Below are 13,369 nucleotides of genomic sequence, written 5' to 3' on the forward strand. Positions count from 1 at the left end.
GGTATATATGATACACAGAATACATTGTGGTATACATTATATGTTGTATACAACACATGGTATATACAACATGATACACACATGTGTGCATGTGCACACATTGCTTACATATAACCATAATGGAACATAATGCATATATTATATATATGTATATAATGTGTGTATGTTGTGTTATTGTACATATGTTATATACCATATACCAAATATATTGCATACTAAGTGATAATAATAGCTAGCATTTACATAGCATTGTAAAGTTTGGGAAAGTATTCCTTTATTTCTTCATTTATTGTGAATTTTTAGAAATGATTTTGCCCAATTATGTGCTAATAAAATCAACAACCTAAATAAAATGGATGAATATTTACAAAAAAATATAAATGCCCAGATTAACAGAACCAAAAAATAGATAATAATCCAATCTCAGGAAAAGAAATTGAACAAACCATAAAAGAGCTTCCAAAGAATCCTCCCCCCATTCCAGATGGACTTACTAGTGAAATATGTAAAACATTGAAAGAACAATTAATTCCAATATTACATAAGCTGTTTAAAAGTAGAAGAAAAGGTCCTATCAAAGTTACTTCATGATACAAATTCAGTCTTAATACTTGAATCAAAGAGAGTCAAAAGAGAGAAAGAAAACTGGACCATATTACCTAGTGAGCATTGACACAAAAAACTTAAATAAAAAGTGTTTGGAGATTATAGCAACATATCATAAAGATTATGCATTATGACCTCTCTGGATTTGATACCAAAAATGCAGGATTTAGGAAATATAAATATAGAGTAATATTGGACACTAAAGTATATACCGAGACAAGATCCAAATGTATATATGATTTAGCTCCAAATGGATATATATCATAAAGAATTCAGAGAAGCAAGAAAAAATTACCTTTCAGATTACACATGGGGAAGAGTTCATGACCAAACAAGAGATAGAGTGAATCACAGAAGATAAAATTTTGCACAAACAAAACCAAAATAGCTAAAACTAGAAGGGAAGCAGATAATTGAGGGGAAAAAAAACAACTTTGCCGCAACTTTCTCTGATAAAGGTATTTCCAAGGCATATAAGGAACTCATACAGCAAGTTTCTCTGTTAAGAATCTCATTTCTAGATATAGAAGAAATTGATGAAAATTAATAAGAATAAGAGCAATTTCCCAATTGATACATGGTCAAAGTGTATGAACAGGCAGTTTCCTAAGGAAGAAATCCAAATTATTAATAGCCATATGAAAATAAATGCTCTAAATCACAAATAGAAAAATACCAATTAAAACAACTCTGAGGTTCCACCTCTCCTCCATTAGATTGGCAAAATTGGTTAAAAAAAAAAAAGAAAAGTGGATGGGCTTCTGGGAAAACAGATACATTGATGTACTCTTGGAAGAGATGTAAATTATCAGTACAGACGTTCTGGGAAGCCATTTGGAGCTATACTCAAAAAACTACTACACTCTGCATAACCCATTTATCTCTCTTTCCCTCTCTCTCTCTCTCTCTGTCTCTCTGTCTGTCTCTGTCTCTGTCTCTCTGTCTCTGTCTATCTGTCTGTCTGTCTGTCTGTCTGCCTCTGCCTCTGCCTCTGTCTCTCTCTCTCTCTCTCTCTCTCTCTCTCTCTCTCTCTCTCTCTCTCTCTCTCTCTCTCTCTCTCTCGTATACAGGGTATCCTAAAAGTTCTAGTGCGGTTTTAAACCTTGAAAGATTAAAACTGTTCCAAGATTTAAGTCTGACTAGAAGCTGGACTAGAAGTCAAGAAGACCTCAGTTCATCTACTATCTGTGTGACTGTGAGCAAGTCATTTAACCTCTCTTTGTCTCAGTAACCTCATCTACAAAATGGCGATAATAGCAACCACCTCCCAGGGTTTTTGTGAGGGATTAAATGAGATAACATATGTAAAATGCTTTCATACTGGTAAATTGCGGTTTTTTCTCATTCTTTCAAAAAAATAAATTTATTTATTTTTAATGAGCTTCTACTTTTATTTATTAGTTCAATGTTTGTATAGTTTTCAATTTTTTCTCTTTAATTTTAAGAATTTATATTTTGGTATTAATTAGGAATTTTTTTTCATATATTGATTATCTAGTTCTGTTAATTGTATTCCCAATTCATTGACCTGTTATCTTTTTCTTTTGTTGATAAAGAATGTTTAGAGATATACATTTTTACCTGAAGACTGGTTTGACTATATCTCTAAAAAAATTTTTGGCTGTCTCTTTATTGTCATTTTTTGAAGAAATTATCTATTGTGTTACATCTCTAATTCCCTGTTAGGTATATAGATTATAGACATCTTAAATTCAAATTTATCAGAATCTGTTCTTATTATCTCCACCACCTTCTTATACCCTTTCCATTTTCTAATTTCCCTATTGTTGTTGAGGGTACCACCATCTTTCCAATCACCCAGTTATGTAACCTAGGTGCAACCATCATGTTTTCAATCACCTAGGCACGTAACACAGGTGTCGTCCTTGACTCCTCACTCTCTCACCTCATCCCTAAATCTAATCTGTTACCAAGGTCTGTCAATTTTACCTTTATAACATCTCCAATATATGTTCCTTCCTCTAAAATTGCCATCATACTGGTGTAGGCCTTCATCACTTCATGACTGAACTATTGCAATGGTCTATTGGTTGGTAACCGTGCTACATGTCTTTCCCTACTCCATTCCATTCTCTATTCAGATATTGAAGTGATCTTCCAAAAATACAGGTCTGATCACGTCACCCCCGCTATGCAGTAAACTCCAATGGTTTCCAATTACCTCTAAGATCAATTATAAAATCTTCTGTTTACATTTAAAGTCCTCTATAACTTGGCCCATTCCTACCTTTCCAGTCTTCCTTTACCTTACATCTCTCCACTTACTCTATGGTCCAGTGACATTGACCTCCTTACTGTTCCTTGGACAAGACACTCCATTTCCCCAGAAATTTGTTTTTGAGGTTTTTGTGTCCTAGGAAATGGTCATTTATTGGAAAGGTACCATAAACATCTGAGACATGTATATGTTCCTTTCTCTTCCCATTCAGTAACTGCTAGAGGTTAGTATATTTAGTTTTAAAAATTTATAATTTATTTTTAAAACTTTTCTTTTTAAATTTTAAGTTCCAAATTTTCTTCTTTCCTCCTACTCCTCCCCCACCCATTGAGAAAGTGAGCAAAACTATATCAATTACACATGTGAAATCATGCAAAACATATTTCCATATTAGTTACATAAAAAAAAGAAAATTATACTTCAATTTTCCTTCAGAGTTCATCTCTTCTCTCTCCAGATGTGTATAACATTTCTTCATTATGAATGCCTTGGAATGGTCTTTGACCATTGTATTGATAAAAATAGCCAAAATTTTCACAGTTAATCATCATTACAACATTGTTGTTACCATGGACAATGATCTAGTTGTTCTCACTTCACTTTGCATCAGTTCCCTCATGTGAGTCTTCCTTGGTTTCTCTGCTCATCTCTTATAGCACAATAGCATTCTATCGCTGTCATGTACTACAGTTTATTCAGACATTCCCCTATTAGTGAGCATTCCATCCATTTCCAAGTTTTTGCCACTACAAAAAGAGCTGCTATAAATAATTTTATATATACAAATGCTTTTCCTTTTTCTTTGATCTCTTTGGGATACAGACCTAGTAGTGCTATTGCTGAGTCAAAAAGTATACATGATTTTATAGCACTTTGGGCATAGTTCCAAATTGTTCTCCAGAATGGGTGAAACATTCCCCAATTGATAAATGGTCAAAGGATATGAACAGGCAATTTTTGGAAGAAGAAATTAAAGATATCTATAATCATATAAAAAATGCTCTAAATCACTATTGATTAGAGAGATGCAAATCAAAACAACTCTGAGGTACCATATCACACCTATAAGATTGGCAAACATGACAGAACAAGAAAATGACAAATGCTGGAGAGGATGTGGGAGAGTTGGAACACTAATTCATTGTTGGTGGAGCTGCGAGCTCATCCAACCATTCTGGAGAGCAATTTGGAACTATGCCCAAAGGGCTACAAAAATGTACATACCCTTTGACCCAGCAATATCGCTACTAGGACTGTATCCCCAAGAGATCATAAAAATGGGAAAGGGTCCCACATGTACAAAAATATTTATAGCAGCACTCTTTGTAGTTGCCAAAAACTGGAAGTCAAGGGGATGTCCATCAATTGGGGAATGGCTGAATAAATTATGGTATATGAATGTAATGGAGTACTATTGTGCCATAAGAAATGATGAACAAGAAGACTTCAGAGAGGCCTGGAAGGACTTATATGACCTGATGCTGAGTGAAAGGAGCAGAACCAGGAGAACTTTGTGCACAGCAACGACCACAGTGTGCGAGAGTTTTTTCTGGTAGACTTGGAATTTCGCAATAACGCAAGAACTTCTTAAAAAAAAAAAATCCCAATGGTGGTTCTCAAGGCAAAATGCCTTCCACACTCAGAGAAAGAAATATGGAAGTCATTCGCAAAATGTAGCAGATCATGTTTGGGTATGTGTATGTTTTTGTGTATCATGTTTTGATTTGTTATATGATTTCTTTCATTTATTTTAGTCTGACTACATAGCATGACTATAGTGAAAATATACTCAATAGGAAAGTATATGTAGAACCTATACAGAATTATATGCAGTCGTGGGGAGGGAGGGGGGTAGTGGGGGGTAGGTGTGGGGGGGATAAAATCTCAATTGTATGGCAGTGATTGTTAAACATTAAAAAAAATTAAATTAAATTAAAAAAAAAAAAAGAATTCCTGCAGAGGAATTCTTCAGGTGCTGTGGAATGATGAATCTTTATATTCCATGAGCTCTGTTGTGATTTTTATTCCCCCACCCCTTTTGGACCTGCCAATAAAGCTTTTTTCTTTGAAAAAAAAAACCAGAATGGGTGAAACAGTTCACACCTCCACCAACAGTTTAATATTGTAGCTATATCCTCAAGGATTTGTCATTTCTGATAGGTGTGAGGTATTCTGTTAGGTACTTCAGACTTGTTTTAATTTGCATTTCTCTAACCAATAGTGATTTAGAGCATTTTTTTATATGACTATAGATAGCTTTGATTTCTTCATCTGAAAACTGACTATTCATATCCTTTGGCCATTGATCAGTTAGGGAATGGCTATTTTTTTTTTTTTTGTAATTTTGACTCAGTTCCTTGTATATTTGAGAAGTATTCAGAGAAACTTGGCTATAGAAATTGATATTATTTCATTGTCTATGGCATGTTTTATCAAAATGTAGTTTTCCCAATATTCTCTTTTAATTTGGTCTATTTTTGCTTTGTCTGAGATCATAATTGCCACTTCTCCCTTCCCCTTCACTCAGTACCTTCACCTCTTTTTAAAAAATTCTATTCAGATGAAGGGATGATATCTAAAAATAAAATAAAATTAAGGGGCATGAGAGGAATGTACTGGGAGAAAGAGAGGTAGAATGGGGTAAATTATCTCACATCAAAGAGGCCATAAAAGGCTTTTACAGTGGAGGGGAAGAGAAGGGAGGTGAAGGGTAGTGAGTGAACCTTTCTCTCAGAAGAATTGGCTCAGAGAGGGAATAACATACACTCATTTAGGTATAGAAATCTATCTTACTCTACAGGAAAGTAGAGGGAAAGGGGGTAAGAGAAGAGAGGGGTAAGAGAAAGGAGAGCAGATTGGGGAAGGGGTAGTCAGAAGCAAAACACTTTTGAGGAGGGACAGGGTGAAAGGAGAGCGGGAATAGAATAAATGATGGTGGGGGAACAGAAAAGAGAGAAATACAGCTAGTCTTTCACAACACGACTTAAGGAAGTGTTTTGCATGACTCCACATGTATAACCTATATCAAATTGCTTGCCTTCTCAATGAGGGGGGTGAGGAGGGAGGAAGGGAGAGAATTTGGAACTTGATGTTTTAAAAATGAATGTTAAAATTGTTTTTACATGTAACTGGGGAAATATAAAATGCTAAATTTAAAAAATAACGTATTTAAAAATTTTATTCAGGTTCTTAATTTCTAATTTACTTTTTGGTTAGATGTGTTTAGGCTTTAACAAAGGCCATTGAGGGTTTCTCTTTATTATGATTTATTATCTATTTATCCCTATAACTTCATTAGTTTTTCCTTTAAGTAGTTAGATGTTGTACCATTTTATGAATATAAACTAAGCATTGATATTAATTCATTGCCTTTGGTAGCTTTCAGCATAGCAAAACTCCCTTGTTTATCTCTTTTAATCAAATCTTACCTTGTCTGATATTATGGTTGCTGTCCCAGCGTTTTGTATTTCAGCTAAAGCATAATAGATTTTGCTTCAGCCGCTTAGCGTATGAATCTTTATGTTTCAAGTGTGTGTCTTATCAATCACATATTGGTGGATTCTTCTTTTTAATCCATTCTTTTATTTCTCTCCCATTTTATGGAAGAGGAATGAGTTAATCCTAGTTACTTTCATAGTTATGATCAATAATTATTTATTTCCCTCCATCCTATTCTATTATACAGCTAGGTCCTGATTAGTGAGAATAATGAATCCCCTACAGTGATCACATGTATTCAAATCTATACTATTTGAAATTATAATTATATAAAATATTGGTAATTGGTCTCAGCCCAATGAGAATATGCAATGTGAATTCAAATAATGCAATCACTTCAGGGGATTCATTATTCTTATTAATTTGAATCTAGCTCTACTTTTTCCTTTCTTTACGCCTCACTTCCTCTTTTTCAAAGAAGCATAGAGCAGGGAAAGAGGACTGTACTTAGCACCAACACTATTCCTGAAGCAATGTGATTTTGCTCCCCTGTGGCTGTTCAGTCATTTCAGTCACGTCTGACTCTTCCTGACCCTATTTGGGGTTTTCTTGACAGAGATACTGGAGTGATTTGCCATTTCCTTCTCCAGTTTATGTTACAGAGGAAGAAACTGAAGAAAACAGGGTTAAAAGATATGCCATTATTTTTCATTGTTTTTCATCCTTTGTTCTCAAGGAGGACCAATGACATCACAAGGGTGATGTGGATTGACTTGTGAGTGAATTGGATTTAAGGGAGACAGCTGTGCAAAGTCATTAGCCTTACTCTCTCCTCCTGTCATTGAAGTCCAATGGTTCAGGATGCAGATGATAGAGTATAAGTGTTGCCAATTAGCAGAGCAGTACCCAGGGTCACACAGTTAGTAAAGTGTCTGAGGCCAGATTTTAACTCAGAAGTTCTTGACTCCAGGTTCAGTGCTCTCTACCCACTGTATCATCTCACTGCCCTTACCTAGTCTTTTTTCCTCATCCAGACCCCAATCACATGTTCTTGCCCTGTCTTTCTCAGAATTTGTTTTGCTTATGACTAATCTCTTCCAAAATCTCTCCTCCGTTTTATTTGGTCTGCTCTTTCCTTATTCCCTCCTCTTTCTTTGTTAAAAAATTCTTCAACCAGCTTTCTCTCAGTGTGTGTATTTTTCTGTCCTTTGACTTCAGATGTGATGTTGAAGTGTTTCTAGCTTCCCATACCCCTCCCTTCTCATTTGTTTATATGTCTTCTATTACTACCATCAGATTATGTGATTTAAGTTCCCTGCTCCCTTTTCCCTCTTAGTTCCTTAATATATGCTATACTTAAAAAATAACAATAAAACTGAAAGAAATCATAAAGGAGAGGAGAGAAACAGAAGAGCATTGAGCTGAGCACACATTTACTTAAAAGGTGACCCTGGTTCCCTGAGGAGTGAGTGAAACCTGTGTATCCACATAACACCCCAGGGAAAATTTTATCTCCAGATACCGCAAGCATGGAGAAGCAATGGCAGAGCTTCTTGGCACCCAGAGACAGCAACTAAGGAGAGGCAGATGTTCCATTTATTTTCCTCTAAGCTAAATTTTTAATTCATGCACTAAGCCCTGGGAACTCAGGCAGTAGGAAGGGTAGGAGCCTAAGTAGACTGAGGGCTCTCTAATGAACTATGGGGATGCCAAATAGTTGAAAAAAAAAAAAAGCAAAAACACAAACAACCTGTGTCTACTGAGTAACCTCTGAAGGAGCCATTGGCTGGTAGCTTGAGGGTTCCACCATCTAGTGGCCAAATTATATACTACGTTTCCTTGCTGCTTAATATATGTAATTATGTAACTTAGCTCCTCCTGATTCCTGGACTGGCGCTCCATCCACTATGCCACCTTCCCACTCCACCCCCTCATTTCAATTTAATTCCAATGCTAACTCAACTGCTGCTTCATGTCATTCATTCCAATGCAGTTCAAACAATATTTATTCTTTTCATCTTACTAGGCAAGAAAGGAAGAGATTACTACACGATGAAATTCCTCAGGTTCGAGGTAGTGCTCATTAGGCCAACACGAAGGCCAAAAGTACCTCCTCCACATAAGCTATTAGATCAAATAATCAACAAGCAATTTTGGAGTCAGTTAATCGATCAATAAACATTTAAGTGCCTACTAAGTGCTAGGCATTGAAGACACAAACATATATATAAAAAGGACAATCCCTGCCCTTAAGGAACTTAACATTCTATACACACCTACCTAATAAATACAAGGTAAGTAGTAGAATGGAAGAAGCATTTAAGTGCCTACTATGTGCCAGGCACTATGTAAAGTGCCATCTCCAATCATCCTGACTTATGTCTTGCCACTGCACCCAGAAGAGAAAGTGAGGCTGGTGGCTTTGCATAGCCCTCCCTTATTTAAATATAATTTGCTTGTATATCAGGGCATCACCTCCCTAATGTCATGGTCTTCGTCCAGAACCAAGAACAAACAATGACAGCCATTTCATTATGTGTTGCCTGCTTTTTCCTAGATTTCAGAAAGCAGACAGTCAGGTATGTGTAGCTATTGCTACACTAAGTGTGTATGCCTAGCCATGCCACTGTCACATATTCTTACTCCACAGTTTGTTAGGCAGTTCTCCAGTCAGGATGTTTATGCTAGCATAGGGAGTATTGCGATGAATATTTGTTACATATAGAATCTTTATTTCTTGACATTGATCTCCTAGCAGTGAGATTACTGGGTCAATGGATGTATATGAATAGTTTATTGACGTTCTTGCATAATTCCAAGTTGTTTTATAGAATAGTTGAACCATTTCACAGCTCCAATTGTCTACTAAGGTGCCTAACTTTCCACAATCCCTCCATCATTGTTTCTGTTTCTGTCATTAAAAACTTGGTGGTATGATGTAAAACTTCAGAGTTTTAAAAATTTCATCTCTCTTATTACATCATCTTTGGAAGAGTTCTTTATATAGTTGCTGATGCATTTCTTTATCTAGATACTTTGTATTCTTCGACCACTTATCTGTTCAGAATTGGCTTTTAGTTTTATGTATTTGTGTCAATTTCTTATAAAACTTAGCACTCTATTTTTTGACTTAGTCCTGAATACCATTCAGTAAGTTAATTGTGTCATCGGGTATTTCAGAACATTCATAGGGAGAGACTTTCAAAGGCAGGTTAAGTACATGTGCTTACCAAGTAATTTCACATTTGTTGTTCTGTCAGGTCCAACCCTTTGTGATCCCTTTTGAAGTTGTCTTGGCAAAGACACTGGAGTGGTTTGTCATTTCTTCTCCAGCTCATTTTATAGATGAGGCACTGAGGCAAACAGGGTTAAGTGACTTGCCCAGGGCCATACAACTAGTGAGCCTCTGACGCCAGATTTTCACTCAGAAAGTTGAGTCTTCCTGACTCCAGGCCCGGCAATCTATCCACTGTGCCAGCATTAGCCACACTTTCTATGTCAGTCATACCCTGTTCTATGGTCCATTTGTGCAAGAAGCCTAGTACAACATAGAATAATACCTCTATGAAGAGACTTCCAGATACCTCCAGATAAAGGTCAAGGACCTATACTTACATCAGGTTAATTAGGGGATTCATTCAAGTGATCAGGAACCTCCCCAAATGCTTTATACATGCCTATTGAATTCTCTTATAAAGCAAATGTAGTTCTGCTTAACTTCTCCTATTTCCTTTTACTATTTCTAACATAAAACCAATCTTTTAAATAAATGTACATATAATCAATTGAAATTTAAATGATGATTTTAAAACTACGTTTTTTAAAAAATATTATTTATTTATTTTTAACAATTCCTTTTTAAAAAATTTTGAATTCCAAATTCTCTCCCTTCCTCCAGCCCTTTCCCCCACCCATTGAGAAATATATCAATTATACATGTGAAATCATGCAAAATATATTAGTCATTAAACCATATTTTCAATACCTTCCATATCATATGTTGTTTCCCTGGTAAATTTGCCTGGTTTCTCAGTGATACGGGTATTTTTTTGAATCATTAAGATTTAATGGCTTATACTTTCACAGATTCTAATAATAAAAGAGAAGCAATATAATGTAGTGAATAGAGGGCTAGTCTTTTTAACCAAAAAGACCCAGGTCGAAGTTCTACCAATGACCTGACCATAAACAGGTCGCAACCTCTCAGTATTTCAGGAAACTCTAAAATTAGAAGTCCTCAAGGATACTAGTTGGGCAGGATTTGGGAGCCTTAGGCCTCAAAGCCACAAGTGGCCTTCTAGTTCCTCAGGTGTGGTCCTTTGACTGAATCCTTTGTTTTGTGAAGTTTGGATTCGGTGGAAGGCCCAAACTTGAGGACCCAGAGGCCTTGGGACCTCAGGTTCCCCACACCTGGCCTTGGGAGTTTTCACACTTCAAGTTCTGTATACTAATTAAATTATGGGTTGATATAACACTTTTCCTCCACCTATTGACATAAACAAATTATTCCATAAAATTTTTCGCTGATAATTTTAATAATCAAAATATGTGGTAAAAGGAGACAATGTGGCTTCACGGAAAGACCATAAGATTTGCTACCGGAGGACCTGTGTTTTTGGGGCAGTCACTTACTATCTCTAGTCTTGTTTCTTCATTTATAAAACAAGTCAGTTGGACTAGATAACTTTTAAAGTCTCTTCCAGCTTTAAATCATTTAATTCTATGAATTTTGCAGACATGAATATATAGCTCATAAATACAGGTAGGCCTCTCCTTTTTTTTTGTTTTTGTTTTTGTTTTTTTGTTTAATAACACCGTTAGGAGATTGTGGTAGCACAGGGAGTTTTGGATCAGAGCTTATGATCAATTTAGTAACCCGTTGTTTAATGGATATATTTTGTAGACCTTTTAATATAGGGTTCAGAGTGATCATGGAGAACCTGGTAAAGGATGCAGGTAAAGCTGAAGCTGCCGATGAAAGGGCCAACATAATTTTGGGTACCACCAGGAAACACAACAGAAATGCTTCTCCTCTTGTGTAAAATGATAGTATGCCTGCACCTGTAGACTTATGGATAAGGCAAGGCTACTGTCCCTTGAGAAGGATATGATGGAGGAGCTCCCAGTGAAAGTAAGGAGGAATGGGGCAGTTAGGTGGCACAATGAATAGAGCAAGGGCCCTGGAGATGGGAGGATCTGACCTTAGATACTTGACACTTGCTAGCTGTGTGACCTTGGGCAAGTCACCTAACCCCAACTGCCTTGCCTTCCCCCTCCAAAAAACATACACACAAAAGAAAGTAAGGAGGAATGCAGACATAAGAATGGGCACAAAAGGAATGGCCTTATAAGGATAAACAAAAAGATTTTTCAACCTGGAAAAGCAAAGAGTGGATGCAATTTAGTGGTGATTAGTGAGTGAATTTTGTCAAACCTGGAAATACTAGGACAAAAAAGGATTCTCTGATTCTGACCCCATCCTGTGTGAAGCTGGAGAAAAAGCGGAAACTAGGAACAGATAAAGGGAAGTCCTCACAATGAACAGTGAATTAGGGAACTTTTTTTTTTCTAATCAGACTGATTTCAGAGATGTCAAATGTGAGCCTTTGGCTGCAGCATTTCTGAGTGTAACCTAAACCAGATTAAAATAGAAATGGAAATATTTAACAAAATAAGTAAAAATATGACAAAACAGATAATATTATATTTTAAAACTATCAATATGTGAACCATAGGAATTCCTTATATGTGGATTAGTGGCGTCCACTTCTATTTGAGTTTGACACCATTAACCTAGGGAACTCTCTGTGGGAGAAATTCTCCTAATGGAGATCTCCACGTGCCCTGTAACTTGAAGGCTTCCAGTAGGGGTCTTTAGCCCTTTTTGCATCATGGACCTCTCTGGTAGTCTGAAAAAGCCTATAGACCCCCTGTCAGAATTATGTTCTTAAATAATTGAAGGAAATAATAAATTTCAGTTAGAGGTTAGTGAAAATAAAGATACACACATGTATATGTTGTGTGTGTGTGTGTGTGTGTGTGTGTGTGTGTGTGTGTGTGTGTGTGTGTGTGTGTGTGTGTGTGTGTGAGACTGGGGCAGCTAGGTGGCATGGTGGATAGAGTGCTGGGCCTGGAGTCAAGAAGACTCATCTTCCTGAGCTCAAATCTGGCCTCAGACACTTATTAGCTGTGTGACCTTGGGCAAGGCACTTCACCCTGTTGGCTTCAGTTTCTTTATTTGTAAAACGAGCTGGAGAAGGAAAGGAAAAAGCACTGCAGTGTCTTTGCCAAGAAAACCTAAATGGGGTTACAAAGAGTTGGACACAATTGTAAGTATGTATGCATACATACAATAGGGTGATAGCACCTGGATCCCTGAAAGAAAAAGACCATGTCTTTGAAAGCAACCCAGTCCCTGAATTTTCTCATACATTTCAGTAGCCCAGATCACTAGCCTCGGCTTTTGGTTCACACCAGCCCACCTAGATCACCTAATTAGCTTATTTGGCAGTCCTTTCATTGTCTCTCATGGCCCACCCCAGACTCCTTAATATTCCTTTTGTTATTGCACCTGGCCCACCCCAGAATTAATCCCTTAATCCCACCCAGGTCCTTTCACCCTCCTCTTTGTATAGAAGCATCAGTCTCACCCCCATTAGGTTGTGGGTTCACTAGGAACCCTGCCCACTTCTGCTGGCATTGCAGCAAACCGCCCCTTGACTGGAAGCTTTTGAGTGGGTGAATTCATTCCAGGTGGGTGCCATTCTCTATCCTGACATTTTGGTGTTCCCTACAACCCCAAACCACATCACAGGTACATACAATACATATACACATACACACACGCATTTCTCCATCCAAGTTTACGGACCCCCTGAAGTCTATCCACAGACCCCCAAGTTAAGAACCCCTCTCCTAGAGGGTTAGTTGCCTGTGGAACTCAGACGTTAAATGATATGCCCAGGGTCACACAATCAGTACGTATGATAGGTGGTAATTGAACTCAGGTCGTCCTGACGCTGGGGCTGGTTCTCTCCACTACAACTCATAGACATAAAAATGTGACAGAAGCAAAAAATAAATATG

The sequence above is a fragment of the Notamacropus eugenii genome, chromosome 1 (assembly GCF_028372415.1).
Source record: "Notamacropus eugenii isolate mMacEug1 chromosome 1, mMacEug1.pri_v2, whole genome shotgun sequence".
Classification (NCBI taxonomy): domain Eukaryota; kingdom Metazoa; phylum Chordata; class Mammalia; order Diprotodontia; family Macropodidae; genus Notamacropus; species Notamacropus eugenii.